Source organism: Prionailurus viverrinus, chromosome A2, assembly GCF_022837055.1.
Source record: "Prionailurus viverrinus isolate Anna chromosome A2, UM_Priviv_1.0, whole genome shotgun sequence".
Taxonomy (NCBI): domain Eukaryota; kingdom Metazoa; phylum Chordata; class Mammalia; order Carnivora; family Felidae; genus Prionailurus; species Prionailurus viverrinus.
In genome coordinates, this window is record NC_062562.1 from 150,908,843 (window position 1) to 150,931,394 (window position 22,552).

Consider the following 22,552-nt stretch of genomic DNA (forward strand, 5'->3'; position numbering starts at 1 on the left):
TATCTGTCGGGAAAGGCCAGTATTTTTGACAGCTGCAATAGTATGATTTAAGAGTAATAGAAGGTCTCTACATTTTCTCCATAGTTCTGTCCTTTGAAGTTAATTCCTTGGACCCTTTCCACAAAGCCCTCATTAAAATACAAAAATCACGTAAGTGACAACACATAAAATGGTTATCACTTTTAACACCTTGAAGGAGTGAGTTTTTCAAGTAGTAGTTAACACTTATTTGGTACTACAGAGTGCTTCATGCAGTTTAACTCATCAATCTTCACAAAAGCCCTGTCATAGGGTATTATTATTATTCTTTTTCTACAGATGAGCAAAGTGAGGGATAGAGAGTCAAATAACTTGCCCAAGGTTGCACAGCTATTAAGTAGCATAGCTGGGATTCAAATCGCCAGAGTCGGTCTCCAATGCCCACCTGTTTAGCCTGTGTCCTTTGCTGCCTATCACCTAGGAGAGAGGTGACAGGAATAGGACACAGGGCAGGTAAATGCTGACACAAGGGAGGAGGGAGCCCCGGTCCAGTGCCCACGGAGGGCAGGCCTGAGTCCAGGTAGGAACTCTTCCAAGAGGACACATAGGAAAGATCTGGAGGGCTGATGCAGCATAAATCACCCCTTGGCCAAGGTTCCCTCCCTTCTTCCTGGCTGGTGGACCTTAGCCCTTTTATGCAGGCTGGCTCTGACTTCAGGGCTCTGCTTTCTGAAGGACTTATCAATTACTTTCATACCTAATAAAACTGGCAGACTCTGTCTGCCCCCTTGTCCAAGGACAAAGAGGGAAGGGCAGTATTAAGGGGAAATGTGAGTGATCCTTAAGGAAATATGAATGACCTATTGGAAGCACGGTCAGCAACATGCCTAACAGTGGGGCAAGCTCCTGAAGACAGAGAATACCTGTTGGTGCCATTGCTAAATCTAGATGTCTGGATGGAGAATCCAGCAGTGGGATTTATGCCTCTGGATGGCAGGCTCCATGGACTATATATAACCCCCAGAGCCCTTTCACTGGAGAGAGGCAGTCACAAGCACCACATAAGCCCAAATATTCACAGATGTGAAGCCACAATGTTACCACCACTGCTTCTGCTGGGGAATTTACTAGTCCCAAAGTAAATAATGAGTTTTAGTTCTGGGGAACTGTCCTTTCACAGAAAAGACCAGAATCCAAGCCAGGATTCAAATCTCATCCTGATTGTTTGCCTCTGTCTCTGTCCTTTCCTCCCTCCTTCTGTCCCTCTCTCTTTCTCACAGCATCCATGGTGTCTGATTCTAAATATAGCTCAAACAACCAGAAACACTAGAAGATAAATAAAGAGAACTAAAATGAAAGAGCATCGGGCAATTCTTTCATTTTCCTAACCAGACCAGACAATGGAGAAATACAGAAAAGCTTCTGCCAAATCCATCATGCTATGACTCCAACTTCCCAATTCTTTCATCATCAAAACAGAGTCAGTAGTCAGGTACTATCAGCAGAAATAGGCTTTATAAGTAGTAATGCAAGCACTGTGATTTAAGCCTCTTAAAAAACCCAGACTTACAGCACTTAGACTGATAACAGATTATATCTCAGAAATGTCTTCTATCTGGCATCCTGTCTCTTGAAGAAACACAGAAACTAGTAATATGGATTAGTTTATTTATACATTTTTGGCCTTATTCATCTTCTAGAATTAGAAAAAAATTAAAACATTGACTGGTTAATACCATAATTAGGAACAACACAAGTTACAAAATAGCAATGTAGAAGGTAATTTTAGGATTTAAATAGATTTTTGGCTTTCATGATTCATAAGATTTTATTTGTCAGACAGGCTGGCAATTGTGTGGGGGTGGGTGGGAAGGGAGCAAGTGCTGGGGGGCAGGGAGACTCCCAGATTTAGAGAGCATAGACCCAAATGAAAACTGCTTTTTTTTTTCATGTCGGTGGAATTTGCATGATCATAATTCTTATTTTACTAATGTTTTACAGTAAGTGTGGGGGGTATAGACAAGGATGGAGTAAGGGAAAGAAGAAAAATATCTCTCCAGTTCCTTGAATTACTGAAGCGTGTACTAGAATAAGAAAGTTCAGTAAAAGTATAATGTTCCTGTTACCACAGAGTTCCTGTTACCACAGAGCTCTTAGTGGAGATGTGTGACAGAGACAGGACAACTCTTTAGGTCTGGTAGAAGTGACTGTGGATAGAGAATTAATCCTACATCAGACTTGGCACATGTGGAAGACTGTGCAATGTAGCTGCTATACAACTGAGCAGATGAAAAGCTGACTCTCCAGAATGTACTTCCTAGCACGTGAGTAGGAGCACATATGCCCCTTCTCTGGTCTCAGTGTCTCTTCCTCCTCAGCAGAGAAGGGACACCCTACAAACCATGCAGCAGTGGTAAAACTATTGGGCAAGACTCTTTTAGAAAAAAGAAAGATTTTTTTTTTCTGGGGGTGTTCATTGACCAGAAGTGACTTCTTTGACTTTAGGGCAGTAGCATTGTGTCCTGAAGATAACATAATCTACACTCAACACTCTTAAGAGGCATAGAAGAGTGAGGACCTGGACTAGTAGGAAGGGTAATATGTGGGTTCCATCTAAAGATAAGGACACAAAACAGCTAATTCTGTATCACCACAAAAGAACTGCCACAGATAAATGAGACCTTCGTTCTTTCCATTCACACAAAAACTCACCTTTTCCAGCTTATGCTACTAAATTCTAAGGTCAGCTGAATCACAGCTCAGGATACTATTCCTGTGTTTCCACAGTTATGGTGAAAAGCTACATTCCTAATAGTTTTTTTTCCCCCTAATTAAATGGATTTGAATAAGCTGAAAGCCTAAAATCTAGGGACTCTTCATTATTTTATTTATTGGGGGAAATCCTTAAAACTTGTACTGCCATTTTTCTTTTACTTACAAAATTGGAAGGATATGAAATGCATAGTGACAATTTATTACACAAATCATAGAAATGTTCAACGTGAATCTAATTTTATCCATTGGGCAAAGAAACAAAAGGGGGTAAGTTCCTTTAGGAAGAATCCCAATGCATTTAAGGTGAAGAATACTACACTAGCTTCCCCCCCTTAGTAGGGGTGGGGGAAGGATATGTGGAATTGAACATGATAGGAAGCAAAGTGTCCATTAAACAAACACCTATAATTTGTGAAATAGTTCTGTCAGAGTGGTGTGAGGCATGGATCATTGGTTTATCTTTGGCAGTGATCTCATGTTTTAGGTAACTAGAATGAGATTATATAGCTGGGCAATGGCTGGCATAGTGAGTGGATATAGGTTTTAACTTCAACTCATAGCAAGTGATGATCACAGATTTAGCACCTTAGTTTGTACCTCCTCTGTACCTGAATCATCTATTGCTGTGAACCTTGAGCTTTAGGTGAGAAGGCTGGGTTCTTCGATAACTCCTCTGTGATTACTCAAGGACTGTAGTTTGCTCCAACTCAAGGGGTGGTTTTCTTGTTAGAGAAAGTACGCGATGCTAAATAGGAGACTGAAGTCTTGAAGACATTTTACGGTGGTGACAGGGGTTTTGATTCAGGAGTAGGATCTTTAACAAGTCAAATGCGTATTATCCCCCCTTTTAAAGATTTCATTTTTTAAATTAATCTCTACACCTAACGTGGGCTTGAACCCACAACCGTGAGATCAAGAGTCACAAGCTCTACCGACTAAGCCAGCCAGGCGCCCCTACATATTATCTCCTTTTAAACATTAAGTGTTTTTAAGCACCAGAATTATATTTTTTGTCTTGAGATAGTGCTTTCTTCTATATTTGATTTCTTGGTTTCCTTGGTAGATACTATGGTCTCTTCCAATATTTCTTCAAAATTTCCCCCTATCTGGAAGTTTTTCTTAGAGGCTATCTTAGAAACCTTCTCTTAAGAGACAGACCAGTGGATGAGTCTTTGGAGGTCGTAAAACTGAGGATTCTAGGTGGAAACAGATAACCTGGATCGGAAGGGGGATTCAGTCCTAAAATGCTTAATCCACTGGCGCTAAAACGTGGGTCTTCACTTTACAGTAGCTCCCCATAAAGCTGCTATCTCCATACCAAGAGCCATTTTGACGCTGCGCAAGTCCTGGTATTCCTGAAGGTGGCAAGCCATGTCACACTCTTGGTGACATCACTCTGCAGCGGCCCAACACTATCCTGGCAGCTGGCCGTGTCTGCACTGTGCCGCTCTCCAGCTCCAGCCTCTCCAACACTCGTTGGCCCCACGCAGCCCCTCAGTCTCGACCGTGCATGCCTGCAGTTCGCACCGGTACTCGTGAATCTCCTCGCGGCCGGCCCTGCTGGCCTCCGCGCTTCGCGCCGCCTGCTAGCTCAGGCTGGCAAACCTGCACTTGCACATTCCTCCACTGACCTAGGGGCCAGGGAACCTCAACGCCGAACTGAGGTGTGGTGTGGCCACAGCCACGCTCACGTCGGCCGAGGCCTGCGACGACACCTACAGTGTGGCCAGCGGCTCAGCCACCTCATCTTGCACCTGGCGCACGAAGGCCAGGTCGTCTAGCAGCGACTCCAGCCTGTTCTCCAGGTCCAGGCGGGCCAGCGAGGTGCCATCCACATCGCGCTGCCACGCCTCCGGGCACCCTTGGCTCCTCTCCTCGCAGCCTGACCGCAACCGCAACCGCAGCGCCTCGTCCGCCGGGCCGACGCGCTCCAGCGACGCCCCTGCGCCTGCGCCGAGCCCGCCTCCTACAGCTGCGCGCGCAGCTCGCGCCGGAAGAGCTCACCAGGCGTGTCGGGCCGACGTGGCGCTGCTCCAGCGCGGTCGCCTCGGCTTGGATCGGTCTTCTATTTCCTGCCTTGGTGCGCCTCCTCCGTGAATACGGCGAAGCGGTCGTCGAGGCCTTCCAGCTGCTCCGTCGCCTGGGTGCGCGCAGCTGCCGGACTCGGGTACGGCCCGTAGGATGCCGCAGGGCCACGGGCGGTGGGCCGGGCGCAGGCCGAGCGAGGAGGCCCAGGAGGCCTGATTGCAGCGGGACAGCGACTGCGAGATACCTGTGCCACCGGCACTGGAGGGTCACGAGGACAGCCGAGGGCCATCTCCCAACACCCTGTGGTAGCAGGACGAGGCACACAGGTAGTGCTCCGAGTTGAACGAAGCTTAAGGGCTGGGAGAGTAGCTGCGGCGGAAGCTGCAGAGGAGTCTGCTTTCACGAGGCGCGTGAGATAGGCCCAGGAAGGCTGCCCTTACCCAGTCCCACCTGCACGCCTACTCCACCCATCCATACCACACCGCTCGACCACTGTCACCTCCAGCATCTGGTCTGCCTCCCTCGTCTCCCCCTCATCCCATCTGTCCATCCTACACGTGTCTGCTTCTGGTACTCCCTCTCCAGCTTGTCCTGGCCCCTTATACAGCCTCCACCTCCTCCATGGCTAAACTGCCATTCTGGTATCTTGACTGGAGCTTCGCCGGCCTGCCCTGAAGCTTGGCTCAATTTGACATAATCGCCCTCTCTTTCTCTCTTTGGCGTCACCACTGGCTCTTGCTCTCCGACTGTAATAATCATACTCAGGTTTATCGTATCCAAAACTAGCCAAACAAACAGGAAAACCGAACCCACAAACATATACATGAACAAAGCCACTTTCCCGCCACTCTGCTGCCCCCCTACGCAAGGGCCTTCCTTCGTTCTCTTCATCACAAAACTTCTGTAAAAAGTCATCTTTGCCACCGGCTTCCGTGCGGATATCACCCACTCCCTTCATCTTTGTAATCTGGCTTTAGCTCTTCTCACTTCATAATAATTTTTTGAAGGTCGATAGCTGCTTACCAAATGCAGTGTTTTGTTTTTTATTCTTATTTTCCCTAATCACTTTATATGATTTTCCCTGTTCTCTCATGCCTTATTGCTCCCCACACCTGTAAAATTCTCCCCACCTTTGGCTCCCCCAATAATGTTTTCTTATATCTCTTTTTATCCCTGTGCCTCCTCATCTTATTTTCCAACTTGAAATATAGGTTTCCCTTAAGAATTTGCCCTTGGCCCTCCACTCCATCCTCACTTCTATATGGTCTCTTGGTGAACTCATTCAGTCTCATGGCTTTAATTCTTCCTTGTTTGTGACTTATTTCTGAAACCCCATTTCTAGCCCTGACAATTCCTCATTGGAAGTTTCCACCCGTACATTCTATCAGTGTGTTGATGTTAACAGATTCAAATCTAAATCATTATTTTCTTTCCTGAACATTTATTCCTGTTTCTGTTAATTAAGATCTTTCTCATTGCACCAGCTCAAAACTTTTTTTTTTTAATGTTTATTTATTTTTGAGAGAGAGAGAGAGAGACAGATTGATCGCAGACGGGGAAAGGGCAGAAAGAGAGGAGACACAGAATCCAAAGCAGGCTCCAGGCTCTGAGCTGTCAGCATAGAGCCCGACGTGGGGCTCGAAGCCACGAACTATGAGATCATGACTTGAGACTAAGTTGGATGCTAAACCGACTGAGCCACCCAGGTGCTCCTCAGAACGTTGATAGAATCTTTAATTCTCCCCTTACTTTTGTCCCACATCTGTTAAGTGGTCAAGTTCTACTAATTTTGTTTTGAAACATACATATTTTGTTTTCGTTCTTTCCTCTTTATTCCTGCTAGTACCTTCTAGTACAATACCTGGCTTCCTCCTACCTTGGTTAATGCTATAATCACCTAGTAGGTCTCCCTGCGTTCAGCCTTACCCTACTGAGCTGTACCTTATAGTCTGACACGCCACTACCATGTTAATTCCTAAAGCACACATCTAAGCTGGTTATTTTCCCGTTCAAACACTTTCACAGGCTGCCCAGTGCCTAAAGCATAAAGACCCAAACGCACACATTTAGGACCCTCTATCTCTAGCTCTAAACTACCTCTCCAGTTTTATTTCCCATGAGGTGTTTTTTCCCACCAGCTCTTTACTTTGACCACCCACAATCACATGCTACAGTTTTACATCCAATAGCAAGAAGCAAACGCTCTAACTCAAAAATCACTGACTATATTTATGATTAGGTTGGTAATTAAGTTTCTTTATTAAGTTATATACTGAATATAAAAAATTATAACAAGAAGTTCTGATGTAGAATGAGCCCTGGGCATAAAGGTCTACAGTGTGATTCTGTTACTTTGTAATTCTCTTGACAAAAATGTGTTCTCCTTTGCTAATGATCTCCTCTAATTTGGAACTCACACTACACTGATCACAGTGTGCTTTGTATTATAATTACCTGTTACCTATCTTATCCCTGCTAGGATTGGTGGGGCCCCAATAAATTACACCCTTCTCCCTACCTGAGAGGGAGGAGTGGCAGATAAGATCAAAACAATACTTTGTTATTGATAAAACTGGTTCTGAAGAAAGGTGCCTTGTGCTGCAACAATAGGCTTCCTAATACATGAAACACCAGAATTTGACAGACTCCTCTGCAGTCCCAGGGTAGGGTTAGAGGTATAGGACTCCTGGAGTGGGCAGGACAGAAGTGTGCACATCCCAGTCAGTTCTTTTCCTTTTTTTTTTTAAGTTTATTTATTTTGAGAGAGAGCAGGAGAGGGGCGGAGAGAGAGAGAGGGAGCACCAGCAGCGCGGAACCCAACAAGGGACTCGAAGTCACGACCTGTGAGATCATGACCTTCGACGAAACTAAGAGTTGGCCTCTTTACCCACTGAGCCACCCCAGTGCCCTCCCCCCCAAATCAGTTCTTCGACAGTTCATGCAGGGAACTCACTCCTCCGCAGGCAGGGATTAGGGATGGGATAAAAGCACGGAGGCATTTAGGAAAAGACATCTCACCTAGACACCATAGAAGTTATCAAAATCCTCTGATAAAATTGTGGACTTCTTGAAGTCGAAGACAATATTTTGTGTACATCTTTTAGATGACATATCAAGTGTTTGATGTCTAATTATATTAAATTATATACATACCATAATTATTACATGTGAGTTATACAATTATTATATGCCATTTAATCCATACATTATTGTATAATAAATTTGCTATGTTATACCATATATAGAAATATTCAGTTATTTATATTAACAAATTATTAAATTGAAAAGACTGCTAATATGCAACAGTGACATTACCAGAGACTCACAGAGGAGAAGCTGGTTATTAGACAGGAAAACAAATTATTTTTGAGCCTGCAGAGCATGAGGAGAGGCTCATAGGGAAAATGAACACATTTTAGCTCATGGTAAATGAGCTAAAAAAAAAAAGGTCTAATGGTAAATTCAAAACAATGCTTCCTAAAAAGAATTATTTCTTTTTTTTTAAGAATTATTTCTTAAAATCATATCAAAATTGCTAGATTTTTATTTCTTTTCAAAGTCATGAGAAAACTTACTCATTTTATTTTTCAAGAATGAATCATTTTGTACCACCCAGACAATTTATATAATCCAACTCTCTGGATATGTAGAAAATTAGTGTTAGAGATTCCCTGTTTTCAATTTTCATTAAGATAGTTAGTGTCAAGTAGATGCAGCAGAAGTGTTTCTCTTTGAAGTGCCTTAGTATTGACGCATCACCTCCTCATAGCACATAATTCCAAATTTATACACATTAGTTTGTTTGGAGGGGTCTTGATGGAAAAATACACTAACAAATACCATTCAGGGTATTTGAATAACAGTTTGGGTGGGTGAAATACTGACATAAACTTTAGAACTTAAACTCGGGTAGTAATACCATATACGCATATAATCTGGTGAGTGTGTGTGTATCATGCAAGACACTTATTTGGATAATAGTCAAACACTCTTAAAGGAATGGGGTGTGTGTGTGTGTGTGTGTGTGTAGCTCCAGGTGGAACCTCGTGCTTCTAGGGGAAATACACGTGTACATTTAACTCTAAGTATTTTGGGGTCCCTGGGATTGCTCGTGGGACTTAATACATTATCCTGTCATCGTAAGGTACTTGAAAGTTGAATTTGAAACTTTCTGTAAAATTTTACGGCTGCCTGCAACAGTTCTGGGAGGTAGAGATACAGAACAAGCCCCTGAGAGGAAACCACTGAATAGTAAGGGACTGTCAGCTGAGACAAGGCAGTGCTTGCGGGCATTTGCTGCTTCCCTTGTCTCGCAGTGTGGCACCTGGGGGAGGATGAGCTTTTAGCTGGGGGAGGGCCGCGTGCCAACCTGGAAGCTCTCTGCAGTCTTCTGCAAGAGCTCTAGACACTGGTGGCTCCCGGGGTCACAGCTGGGGTCCGTGTTATAAGGGGGTTGATAGAGTCCTGGAGCAGTAACCTATGGAGAAATATCTTGAGGACACTGATGAGTGCCCTCTGGGAAACTGATGATACAATTACTAACAAGAAAATCTGGTCACCACAAAGATGCCGACCAGAAATCTAGAAAAGCTACTCATACCCCAAATCCCAGAAAGGAGAGGAATGACCAGATACAGTGTCCTATTTTTTTTTAAAGTCCTTTGTGTGGGCTTTTGGCTTCTTGCCTACAGTGTCTCCCATGGGAAATGTAATGTAAGTCCTCCTTTATGTGCCCTAGGAAGAGGAACGAAGGCAGAGATCATTTTCTGCTTTAAGAACCATCTCCGCCAGCGTCAAAAACCCAAACCAAACACCTCCCTTAAATGGAGAGAATAATAACTGAATTATATCTGAGCAGATAGATGAAGTCCCAAAATCTCTTAACAGAGGTGTAAAATCAGTGAAAACCTATGAAGAGACTCTCAAATTCCAGTTTAGAATGTGACCCTGTGAAAGAAGACAGTACATTTATGTATTTAAAACTCATTGTACATATGCATGTGTACGTGAGGATGTAGCTATAGAAAAATTCACATGCAGAGCTGCATGCCGTAGCTCCCTCCAGTGCCCTCGTGCTGCTCCACGTTCTACCCACTCCCAGACGGATCCCTGCAGAGCGGAGCTTCCAAGAAGCAGAATCCCTCCTTTTCCTTTCATTCATCAGACACTTCAAAGAGAAATTTCTATCTTATAGGTAGACAAAATGAGTGCCACTCACCGTCCCTTTAAGAACAAAGCTAAACAACACATTGGCCTGTGGCAACTGATTTGGCCAATGGCCACTATGTCAAGATGGCCTTAAATCCTTGGAGAACTAACACTAATAGTGCTTGATGGTAACATACCACCATGAAAAAAGATGGTCCTTGACAAATTTTTATCGGTGTTGCCCAGGATTCATATATATGCGCATATATATATGTATGTATGTATATATATGTATACACACACATATATACGTATATATGTATTTATATATAAACATGTTTTTATATATTTATACTTACATATATGTATATATTGCATTGTGAGGATTTATGTGTTTCACCAAATTACAATAATTATATACTATATTATAAATAACATATTTATGTAAGTTTATATATGTGTGTATATATAGGTACCACTTCACTGTGAGGATTTATGTTTTTCATCAAATTAGAAAATTCTCATGATTGGGGCGCCTGGGTGGCGCAGTCGGTTGAGCGTCCGACTTCAGCCGGGTCACGATCTCGCGGTCCGTGAGTTCGAGCCCCGCGTCAGGCTCTGGGCTGATGGCTCGGAGCCTGGAGCCTGTTTCCGATTCTGTGTCTCCCTCTCTCTCTGCCCCTCCCCCGTTCATGCTCTGTCTCTCTCTGTCCCCAAAATAAATAAATGTTGAAAAAAAAATTTTTTTAAGAAAATTCTCATGATTATCTTTTCTAATCTTGCCTCAGCTCCATTCTCTCCCCTATGGAACCTACTCATGTTACGTTTTCTATCTCAACTCCCCGATCAGTTTTCCATCTTGTTATTTCTCTGGGATCTGTTCTGGTATGTTGCTTTAGCTTGGGTTCCTTATTCATGAATTTTTCTTCAGACATGTGTATCTACTATTTAGTTTAACCATTGAATTTTCTATTTCAATAACTATGTATTTTATTTCTAGAATTCCTACTTGGTTCTTTAAAAAAAAATCTCTCTTTTTTTTTTGGTCATGACACCCTGTGTTTTTCTTGTGGATGTCTTTCTTTTTGTAATGTTTCTGTTCTAAACATGCTTCTTTTATATTCTGTTTCAGATTGTTGTCGTAGTAGCTCTGTTCTTTGAGAGGTGGGAGGTGGTAGTGGTGAATTCCTATTGCATCTTGCCTGTGATGGATTTGTCCCTTCAGTGTTTTGCCATTTCTTTTATTGTGAGCTCATCTCGTGTGGGGCTTGCTTATTTTTGTGAAACTAACTGTATTCTGGGTTGTGGAATGTTTCTCTAGAGTGTTTTTGTAACTGCTTCTGCCAGGCACTCCCAAAATATTACTAGCCAGGGACCAGTTTTTACATTAATTTCTTGGCTTAGACGTTTCTGGGCCATTCCAATAGGGAAATTTTAAAAACCAAATTCATGGTTAGACCAGGTCCAGGGTTTCACATCCTCAGGAAAGACTTTTGTTCCATAAAGAGAGACACATAAGTTTCTGTGTCATCTTACTGTCCTGGTTAGGGATTTTTTTTTGGTGGTGGGGGGGAAGGGGTCAGTATTTTCCCTGATGGGTTTGGGCTTGCAAGAGTCTCAGCTTCATGTAGTAGTCTCATTTCCACCCCTGTTTTGTGCAGGCTCAAAGCCATATCTCCTGTGGTCATTAGGACCAAGTTCTAAGGGTTATGAAGATCTATGGCTTACTCCAATTCTGAGGGCAAATGGAGTATCAGTTTACATGCTGACTTTTTTGGTTTCATCTTTCTCCTTCTTTGGTTTCCCTTGCTTTCCTATGATCTTAATTTTGCTTTATTTTTTTTTTTCTGTATTTTATCCTGCAATTGTAGACATACTTGAAGGGAGAGTTTTCAAGTCATGTTAGCCTGCCATATTGTCAGAATTAGAAGTCCTTTTGGGGCGCCTGAGTGGCTCAGTCTGTTAAGTGTTTGACTTCGGCTCAGTTTGTGATCTTGCGGCTTGTGGGTTCGAGCCCCACGTCAGGCTCTGTGCTGACAGTGTGGAGCCTGGAGCCTGCTTCATATTATGTGTCTCCTCTCTCTGCCCCTGCCCCACTCGTTCTCTCTCTCTCTCTCTCTCTCTCTCTCTCTCTGTAAAAAATAAACATTAAAAAAAAGGAACTAGAAGTCCTTTCATCTATGCTTTATGATTTCCCCAGCTTTAGATCAAGACCCATAGGACTTATGCTAAGACTTCTACATTAGCCCTCTAGTGAATTTTCCTCCAAGTTGTCTAAGATACCATCTCTCAGATACATCTTTCTAAAATACCACTTTGACCATGTGATTTTCTGGCTTAACAACTGTTCATGGCCCCACATTGACTGTGGAATAAAGTCTAAAGTTCCCTATCCTTGCACTTAAGGTCATCTATAATCCAGTCTCCAATTAAATCTATTTTCTTTTGGGTTTGGTGATATTTTTTATTTTTCTCTGTTGGGAATTCTTAATTAAAAATGAGGTAAGTATTGTCTGGTATATAAAATTGTCAGATGGATCCTCAACTGTAGGACAAGTATTTTTATCTATTTTGGTATGGGTTGGATTAGTCCTAATATCATCCCAAATCTTAGCACATGCCCTGATCTCAATAGGAACTCATGCCCGCTTCTTAAATTTTTTTTTAATGTTTATTTATTTTTGAGAGAGAGAGAGAGCGAGAGCATGAATGGAGGAGGGACATACAGAAAAGGAGACACAGAATCCAAAGCAGGCTCCAGACTCCTAGCTGACAGCACAGAGCCTGATGCGGGGCTCAAACGAATCATGAGATTATGACCTAAGCCAAATTCAGATGCTTAACCAACTGAGCCACATAGGCCTGTTTCTTAAATTTAACTAGAGAGGAGACATTAGTAATTGCTTCAAGCCATAGAAGAAAAGTAAGTGGGGCAGAGCTTTACCTTGAATGTTTTTGGAGATTGTCTATTTTCTATTGTGTGCAGTAAGAGAAAAGTGTGCAGAGGAGGTCAAACCATAGAACGTGACACAAATGGCAGTCAATACAAGTAAAATGTATACTCTCTGTTTTTTACAATGACTTTTAGTTTTCAAACCATGGTCCATTTGATCTTTACAACAACTTGTATGGTAGGTAGAGAAAATTTAGAAATAAGTAAACAAGTCCGGAAAGGTTATTCATATATTCACTCAACTAATGAACAAATATTTATTGTACCAACTATGTGCCAGGCACTGGGCTAGGGCTGGGGATTCAGCAATGGATGAAATGTGCTAAGACGGTATTTTATGGATCTAGAAATCTTACAATTTTCTTATCTAAGGACTTATCTGAGGCTGTGTTTATGCACTAAATGGTGGACTTGGAATTAGAACCCAACTCTTACAGGTCCTGATCCATCAACCCCCTCTTCTGGCAGGTTTAGCCCCATACTTGACCTGGAATAGAGTGTGCATCCCATCTAAATTATATTTGCTAACTGTTTTAGAGCTAGGTTTACTGTTCGTCACACTCATTTCTCGTTTTGCTGGGCACATAATTAGACTGCATTTCTCAGCCTCCTGTGGAGGTGGAGGTGGTCATGTGACTGAATTCTAACCAGTGAAATATGAGAGGTGATGTACAGTAAGTACTTTCAGGCCTGGACCACGGAAGCACTTCACATGTAATAGTCTCTCCTTTTTGTCCTTTAGCTGCTGAATGCGGAGACTTCCAAGGACCAAGAAAAGGGTGGGGATAAAAGAAACTGTATTTCTGGAATGACACACAGTAGGCAGCCTGTACATCAGGAGCACTTCATGTGACTTCATGTGAGTGAGAAGTAAACTTCTATTTCCCTAAGCCACTGGGATTTGGGAGGTTTTTTGTTTGTTTGTTTGTTTGTTTTGAAGCAGCAGATAGCATACCCTAACAAATACACCCTTCAAATTAAAGCCTAAATTGGGACTACGAGAGTGGCAATCAAATGGCATAACTTTTAAGTAATCTATTAAACTGTACCCTCTACATTCTTTATTGATGAATGTGGATATCTATATTCTCATCAAATTTAAAGGAGATAGCACTGCAGGACATTTACAAATTTTAAGTGATACTCAACAATGTCATAGATCCAGTGTATCTTGGTATCAGCAAGGCATTTTGGACAAAATAATGAAACAGGGGTACTCCTCAATGAATTCAAAGCTGTTTAAACATACCGCAAATGATTGGTGGATGCATTTAAGTTCTTCAATTGAAATATTGAGCTTTTCTCTTACACTTGTTTTGGTCAACATTTTGTCAGTGTCTTGCATGAGGATGTAGTAGGTATGCTGATCAAATGCGCTAGTGACACAGGTCTGGAGGGAATAGAAATAAGATAGTTGACAGAATCAAGATTCAAAATTATCTTGACATGCTGCAATGCTTGGCCAAAACTAACAACATGAAATGTAATAAGGATGAATGCAAAGTCTTGTTTTTAGGTCCAAAAAAGAATTATAGGCATACACGATGGAGAACATGTAACTTGGCAGCAGTTGATGTAAAAAGACCCTGGGGGTCTTATTGGACCAAAAGCTTGATTTGAGCCAACAGTGATGTGGCTCCACAAACTGAACTGCGTTAATGGAAGCATTGTGTGATCATCATGAGACACATTAGGTTCTGCCCTCCTCAGATGAAATTTGGGGTATTATTTTTAAAACCTGTGTATGTTGGCAGAGTGACAAACTAGAGACTACACAGAGGAGGTGATGAGGATGGTGAATAAAGATGTCTCCTGCCTCTGCATCCATAGCATGCTGCTGGTGACCTTCCTAGTGCTTGTGTTGTTCCTCCAGCTCTGTACTCCAGTCTGTCTCATCTACTACTCTGTAAGCTCCATTAAAAAAGGAATGATGATGATACCAACAGTGGTTACAGGTAATACTGATTGAGTTCTTCCCATGTGCAAAGCACGTCTCTAAAATGCTCGCATGTATTATCTTATTCAACCTTCATGGCAGCCCTATGAAATGGAGTCTACTAGTGTCCCCATTTTATAGATGAACTAGATATAGTGGGGTTAAATTCCTTAGTAAATGGTGGAGTCAGGGCACAAAGTCAGGCAATTTGACAACAGGACTGGTGCTCTTAACCATATGCTATATGTCTGATAAAGCTCTGAAACTCCCCAACCTCAAGCATTCATGTTCAGTCATCTTAATGGGAGAGACAAGAGTGGCACCTAAAAACCAAGTTATAGAAAAAAAAAAAAACAAAGAGGGGCAGGGCTCCTCCTTGCTGAGTAGTGGGAATTTGTCTAGTGCCCACTGCATATGAGAAGAGAAATATGCTCATAAGGTTTTGATATACCTGGGTACCCATACTAGTACTCACGTAATTAATAATCATACATTTTTTATGGTCAGGTTTTAGTTTCCAAAAGCATTTTATTTATTTTTGTGTTATTGAAGCATAATTGACATATAATATTATGTTAGTTTCAGGTGTCAAAAGCATTTTTAAAAACCTTGATGTTAGGGATGCCTGGGTGGCTCAGTCCGTTGAGTGTCTGACTCTTGATTTGGTCTCAGGTCGTGATCCCAGGATAATGGGATTGAGCCCCACAGTGGGCTCCATGCTGAGTGTGGAGTCTACTTAAGATTCTCTCTCTCTCCCTCTGCCCTTCTCCGCCACTCTCTTTTTAAAAGTAAAGAAAGAAAAGAAAACAAAAAAAAAAGAAAAGAAAAACTTAAAAACAAACAGGCAAACCTTGATGTTCTTTAATCTTCCGAATGCCTTGTGAAGCAAGGCAAGTTTAGAATGAGGAAAGAAACTCAGAAAGGTTACATTTGTCCATCCATCCACGTATTTATTCCCCAGACATTTATCAAGTGCCCATTATGTTCTAGCCACCACAGCAAGATCACAAGAACTTTGTAAAGTAGGTGTTATCTTTCTTTTATAAATAAGGAAGTGTAGTCCTAAAGACTACATTAGCATTGGCACTATGACACACGTGCACATACACTCTCACACACACGCACACGTGCACGCCTGCGTACTATACATGTATGGTATATGTCTGGGCCCCACATTATCTACATTATCTATTTTTCTTTCAAAGGGTGGAATTGAAACAGTCATTTCCTTGCTGCCTCATGGTTACATTTCACAGGCCTGCGTGCTAGAAAGGAGTTACCCATGATATCCAGTTAGGAATTAACTAGTAGTTGAGTTCTTGGTTCCCATTATGATATCCTTACCAAGATACAGGTTATGTGAAAAAAATCAGAGTGACATTCATGCAAAAGGAGTCATTACCAACAATAGGAATGAAAATAGAAATAAATACCTATTAGAAAATGAGATCATCCTTGGAGAGTGCTTTGAGATCTTTGGGGAAATGTGGTTGGGGTGGGGGAGCATGCTGGGGCACCTTCCCTCTGTGGGTTCCAGACATTCCGGGCTCCCAGCCTCACAGCTATGGAATGTCCTGGAATGTGCTCGAATCAGTATGGGCTGTGGAGCCTGGGAGCAGTAGGGCTCTGCTAGCAGGGGCTGGTCTGGCCTACCTGGGATCTCTGGTGTGGTTCAGTAGCCCCCAGGCCTGGAGGGGAAGAAGCTACTAGGAAATGCAGATCTTGTCATTGCATGCCTCCTTGAGAGCAAAGGTCAGCCTGGAGCAGAAAGAAGATAGTGGTTGCTCTGTCCCACCTTAGCATAATATCCAACAGAAGCTATCCAAATGCTTCCCTCACCCCTGTGCTTACTGAGAGTTAAAAACAATGTCTTCTTTCTTGTCAGTGGGCATCTTCTCTCTAAGCAGTCTTCTATTTCTTTAAGATTATGAATGAAGAGAAATTGTGGGACCCTGGTAGTGAAAGGTAAGGGGTGCTGGTAGTGGGAAGAGAGGCAAGGTATTTTGTCCTCTGTCTCTGACGTTCTTTGGGACTCTCCTACCTACCTCTCTGCCCCAGTTTTGCAGACACGAAGGCCAGCCTCTCTGCAGCAGCCTTTTAAAGTGAGTCAATAAGAGAGGAGAATCGGTATACTTATCAGGGCAAAGATTTCTCTTTCTTTCCCAGGGAGGCCTTAGAGACTTCTACGTTTCCCAGCACTTCCCAGAAGCGAGCATGGGGGAAGGAAAATTACTGCTTGGAGTGCAGTTGGCAGTGGCTTGGGATCAGCCCCCTTGGGCCTGGCTTGGTGCCTCTACGGAGAAGCATCTTTAACTTTCATTGCCAGAGGGTGTTTTGCTTCTAGCGAGGGGGAGGAGGAGATAGAGGAAATAAAAGCACAAAAATGAAAAACAAAGAATTCCTGAAGGTCCGATAAGCAGTTCAGCTATGCACCAAAACATAAATATTTGGCCAAATTAGTTACTCCAAATGCTTCATATTTCTAAAATTGAACCACAGTTCTGTGATACTTTGAAGTTTTTCAGCTCTTGACAATCCTGTGCAAATCTAAGGGGCATGGGGATTGGAGTTCATTTCCTTCCCTGAGATCCCATCAAATTCTTAGCTTTTTTTTTTTTTTTTTTTTTTTTTTTTGGATGCCTGGTAAAATAATTTTGCTGTTTTCTTGGTCCTCTCTTTCCAAATGGAGATGTTCTCTGTGTGGTCACTCAAGTCAGCATTTTATCAATGAACAACAAGCAGCATGTGCTGGAACATATTAGGTTGGAATGGGTTAGAAAAGCTCTAATGGTTATTAAAATGTCTTCATCCTTATATCTGCAATAGTGCTGCTATCTAATTTCTGTTCGCCTTTTGTTGACTTCACCTTTGGAGATTTGCATGATGTTAGTCATAGAGCTTCTCACAAATACAGGACTCAAATCTAATTTATTTATGCATGGCAAAAATCATTTGTTCCCTTGGGCAAAAGAATTAGCATCTATAAAATTGAGTATTTTATACTCAGTTGAGTTGGTTAATTTCCTCAGTACTTTCCCCTAATAAGTTCAGTGAAAAACAGCCAATCAGATCAGCTGTTTGCTCTCACTTAAAAAATAAGTGGAACGCATAAATGTCCAGAAAACAGTGGACCCTCTTTTCCTTTAGCATCCATGTTTGAGGGTATTAAATTAATTAAACAAGGAGGCCATTAGACTGAAGTTACTTTAATGCCTTAGCAAGCAGTGCAAGCAAGCCCAAATCTAAGCTTGCAGTGCTTCAAGGTTAAGCAATCAAAACCTAAGGGCAATCCATCACAAATGAGGCTTTCCCAGATAAAGCAACTGTGTAAGCTATAGACAACCTGGTAATTTCCACGCTCTGTTTCTGCTTCTGTAAAGTCTGCCGGCGCTCTTGTAGGTGGTGGAGACTCCTAACTACTTCTGGTTTGACACAGACTAATATGAATCGATTTTTGTTCAAATAAACTCTTAGAAATTTAATATACCTCAGTTTATCTTTTAACAAGGGGAGACTCAAGGACCTTAGCCAATAGGAAACTTTTATTCTAGCAGCCGTTCATTGTACTTCAAAGTAATGAGAACTGTTTTTGTTAAAGCAGACAATGGGTGGTGTTAGAACTGTTACTTTCTAGACAGAGTGGCTGAGGAGACATTCAAGCTTGCTCTTCAACCTGAAATCTTTTTACGTCATTTCTAGGAAATAAGATGAGAGACTGCTTCCAGATGTTTCTGACAGGAGTCAGTGTAGCTTAGGGTTCAGGTTAGTTATTTAATGGAGAAAAATCAGAGGCCCTGCCTCTTTATAGAGTTGGCTTTAATTATTAATTCTCGTCTATGAGGAACTACTGTTGGGGTGAGGGGAGAAAAAATGAGGGAGAGAGAACAAGATTGATTGTGTAATTTTATATAAGGAACATTGGACCATATTGAAAGCACAGGAGGTTCCCCTATGTATGGAGGCATTACCTGAATTATTCTGAAACTAGCCGAAATCAAAGTATGCCAAGTAAGCTCACAGGAACAAGATTCTTCTGGAAATATTATCTGTTAGTCTTCGTGGTCACTATAACTTCTTTTCCCCAAAGGAGATTCTCTCTTCCCTTTCTAAGCCTATGAAGGCCCTTCTGTCTTTGCTCTTCAAAGGGTGGTGGAAATGCCTCTTCCTCCCGGAAGCCTTTCTTGGAGAAGGGAGGTGGCACTCGTCCCCTTCTCTGGACTCTCACAGATGCTTACTTGGACCTTTTTATGGCACTTACTTAGTTGTACCACGTATCATAGCAATTCATGTTCATGTCTCGTCCTTCTACATACCTCGTGTGATCTTTAAGCTTCTAGAAGAGAAGATCTGTGATATATTTTACTTTGTACCTCCACATTATTTAGCACAGTACTTTGTGCCTTAAAGGGCACACAGTAAGTGTGTGTTTATTAATAAAATAAATGCATCCAAAGCCAGGCCTGCTGCAGAGCAGTAACCTGCAACCTAATGTTCTTACAAGTAAGGGTAACAGAAAGTTAAAACTTCACTTTTCAAGTTAGTTAAATAAACACTTCCTTTATATTCTCTTATCAAAGCTCAGTATCAAGCATCTTAAATTTGGTCAGAATTGACTGAGAAGTTTAGAATGTAATAGTTTAAGTAAACATTTTCCTTTTTCTTTTTGTCTTTCTTGGGAACAAATGACACTTTACTGGACAAGAGGGAAAATATCTGGGTGGGAGAAATAGGGTGGGGCCGGTGAAGCCTGAATTCTGTTACTAGATTTAGTGAAAAATACCAAGCTGTGCTCAAGAACTCTGGATTGAACTCACTCTGTCACACAGTACTTAGGGGCACCTTCCTGGAAAACCAAAATTAGAAAGATTTGGAAGCTGAGAGTTAAGCTGAACAAAAGGTACCTATTTTATCAAAACATACACAAGAGGGTGAGCTTAACCTAAATTCTTTTTTTTTAATTTTTTTTATTTAAAAATAATTTTTTTAACGTTTATTTATTTTTGAGACAGAGAGAGACAGAGCATGAATGGGGGGAGGGTCAGGGAGAGAGGGAGACACAGAATCGGAAGCAGGCTCCAGGCTCCGAGCTGTCAGCACAGAGCCCGACGCGGGGCTCGAACTCGTGAACCACGAGATCGTGACCTGAGCCGAAGTTGGACACTTAACCGACTGAGCCACCCAGGTGCCCCTTAACCTGAATTCTTAGGGGCAATTGCAGCTCTCCTAAGACGTGTCTTCTCTGATAAATTTTCCCTGGTTACATTAAATGGGGGGGGGGGGGGGGGACAGTTGTTGCTGTTGTTTTGCCATCCCAGAAATAGCAATTTAAAATATATGTTGTCTCTGGGGCGCCGGGGTGGCTCAGTCAGTTAAGCATCTGACTTTGGCTCAGGTCATGATTTTGTGGTTCGTGAGTTCGGGCCCGTGTCAGGCTCTGTGCTAACAGCTCAGAGCTTGGAGCCTGCTTCAAATTCTGTGTCTCCCTCTCTGCACCCCTCCCCCCCCCTTCCCGGCTTCTCTCTCTCTCTCTCTCTCGCTCGCTCGCTCGCTCTCAAACATAAATAAATATTAACTTTTTTTTTTTTTTTAAATATACTTTCCTTGCGGTGCCTGGGTGGCTCAGTCAGTTAAGCTTTCGATTCTTGGTCTCAGCTTAGGTCATGATCTCACAGTTTGTGGGATCAAGCCCTTCATCAGGCCCTGCATGGTCAGCCTGGGATTCCCTCTCTCCCTCTCTTTCAGCCTCTCTCCCCACCCCCACCCCCACTTCTCTCTCAAAATAAACATTAAAAAAATATGTATATGTACTTTTTCTCCTTTTAGTATTCTAGAAGTTATGCCTTTCATCTTCAGATTGTTCTTTATAATACCTGGTGTGAGGTGGTCTTAGTATGTGAGTAATAAGGAGATGGAGAACTAGTTGTAGAAGAATTAGAAGGAGAAAAGAGAAACTTGGAAAGAATTCCTGTCCTTTTTTTTTGTTGCTCAGTGTCCAAGAGTTTTGCAAGACTTCGGGAGCCTTTTTGTTGGGTGATGGTAGAATTTATTTTTCAGTTTGTGATATATTGTGTTATCTGTCGTGGTTGTGTGGGTTTGATGAAGCAACTGCCACTAGTTCGGAATGACTAGAGAGAACCTCTGGGCAGTCGGTAGAAGAGTCTAATTGGGCCAAACTCTCCAGCAATGATGCCATCAGGGCTCAGAGCTTGGATTCTGTCCTTTGAATATTACTGCAGTTTGGACTTTTTGGGAAGGAGGAAGCTAGTGAGAAATAATATCTGAATAACTAGAGATTAGTCAAATGAGGCTAGAGAAATGTAACGAGAAAAAAGACTTCTTTTTCTTCACAAATACAAAGAAATACCTGTCAGCCTGGAACCAACAACGGAAATGGTACAAGGGTACAGAGCAGAGAATGGGACTTTTAAGGGACACATCTAGAAGGGCAAGCTAAAGGGCAGTTGTGGAATGGATCTAGCCTCAGAGGATTTCTGGAAGCAGAGGGTCAAGATAACACCTACAGCCAGCAACTCAGGTGGCCACTATGACACTGTGAAGGAATTTTGTTTAGCCAACCCTGGGGGGTTGGGGGGGGGGTGTTTTTCAAAGTTCCAGAAGACGGCAGGAAGGTTCAGGGTACTGTGTACAGATTTCGGAGGTGCTAGAGGTGCAAAGGTAGACTACATTTCTATAATTTAATTTAGAGAACAGACCCAGGTTTCTAGAGGTCAGGATTAGACAAAAAATGTTGTTGATCTCACAGAAAGCGCCTTCTCAGACCTCTTTAGGGAATGCAGTTCACAGTAGTGTGACGCAGTTCCACAAGGGGACCAGTAGGCCCAGGTGTCTGGAACCACAGGAGTCTGAGAAAGACTCACAATTCAGAAACCCAGAATCAAGTGTTCTGTGATGTGAGTGCTGGGAACCCTCGGGTCATGGTGGGTACTGTCTCTCAGAGTCCTGAGATCAAATAGTCACCTGGGTGGACACCTCTCCAGTCTATGACTTCCTCTGCCATGTTTCTACCCATTGATGATCCAGACACTTAGCACCTTACCTTCCTCTCCAAATACCTGGCCTTTCTTTGATCTTCTTCTTGACCAGAAAGTTCCTTTTAAAAACCCCACTGGTTTCCCTGGACACTTTTTTCTATTTTCTGCTCATTTAAGGATTTAGCATTCCTAATGTTTTCTCTATCAGTTAGTGTCCATTTAAGAGACAAAAAAAACCCCTAACTAGTTATTTGAACAGAGAGAATTTAATAGATTTTTAAAAAACCATTAATGAGACACAGAGCTGTCAACAAGGCAAATGAGAGGGTAGAAGGAGAATGCTATGATATGGAGGAGACAACAACGGGAAGCAGCTACCACACGTAGGATTGAAAAAACAAAGGGAAGAGGCTGGGAGTGTTAGTTTTAGAACTTAAGGTAGGGCTCCCACAGAGCTGAAATTCACATTTCTGAGGAGAAGGGGCTGCTTGGCTGGTGTTGGAGACTCTGAGCTTTGGAGGAGTGGTCTCAGGAGACCTGGGTTTTTGAAGAAGGAGCCCAGATAGGTGTTTGGGGGCCTTGGGGGAGGCTTGATATGGCATCTATTGGAAAAACCGCAAACCGTATTCACCTGCTGCTTCAGGAAGGAACTGCTATTGCTGGAGTGAACTCAAGACCTGATGGTGGACAGGAAAAAGCAAGCCTCTTCTCTTTCTTCATTCAGCCTCATGGTCACCCTCT

General features: G+C 42.4%; 1 pseudogene; it reads right to left on the reverse strand.

Annotated features, from left to right (window-relative positions):
* Positions 1-3,755: 3,755 nt before the first annotated feature.
* On the reverse strand, positions 3,756-5,740 carry LOC125153991 (alpha-internexin-like; annotated as a pseudogene).
* Between the last annotated feature and the right edge of the window lie 16,812 nt (positions 5,741-22,552).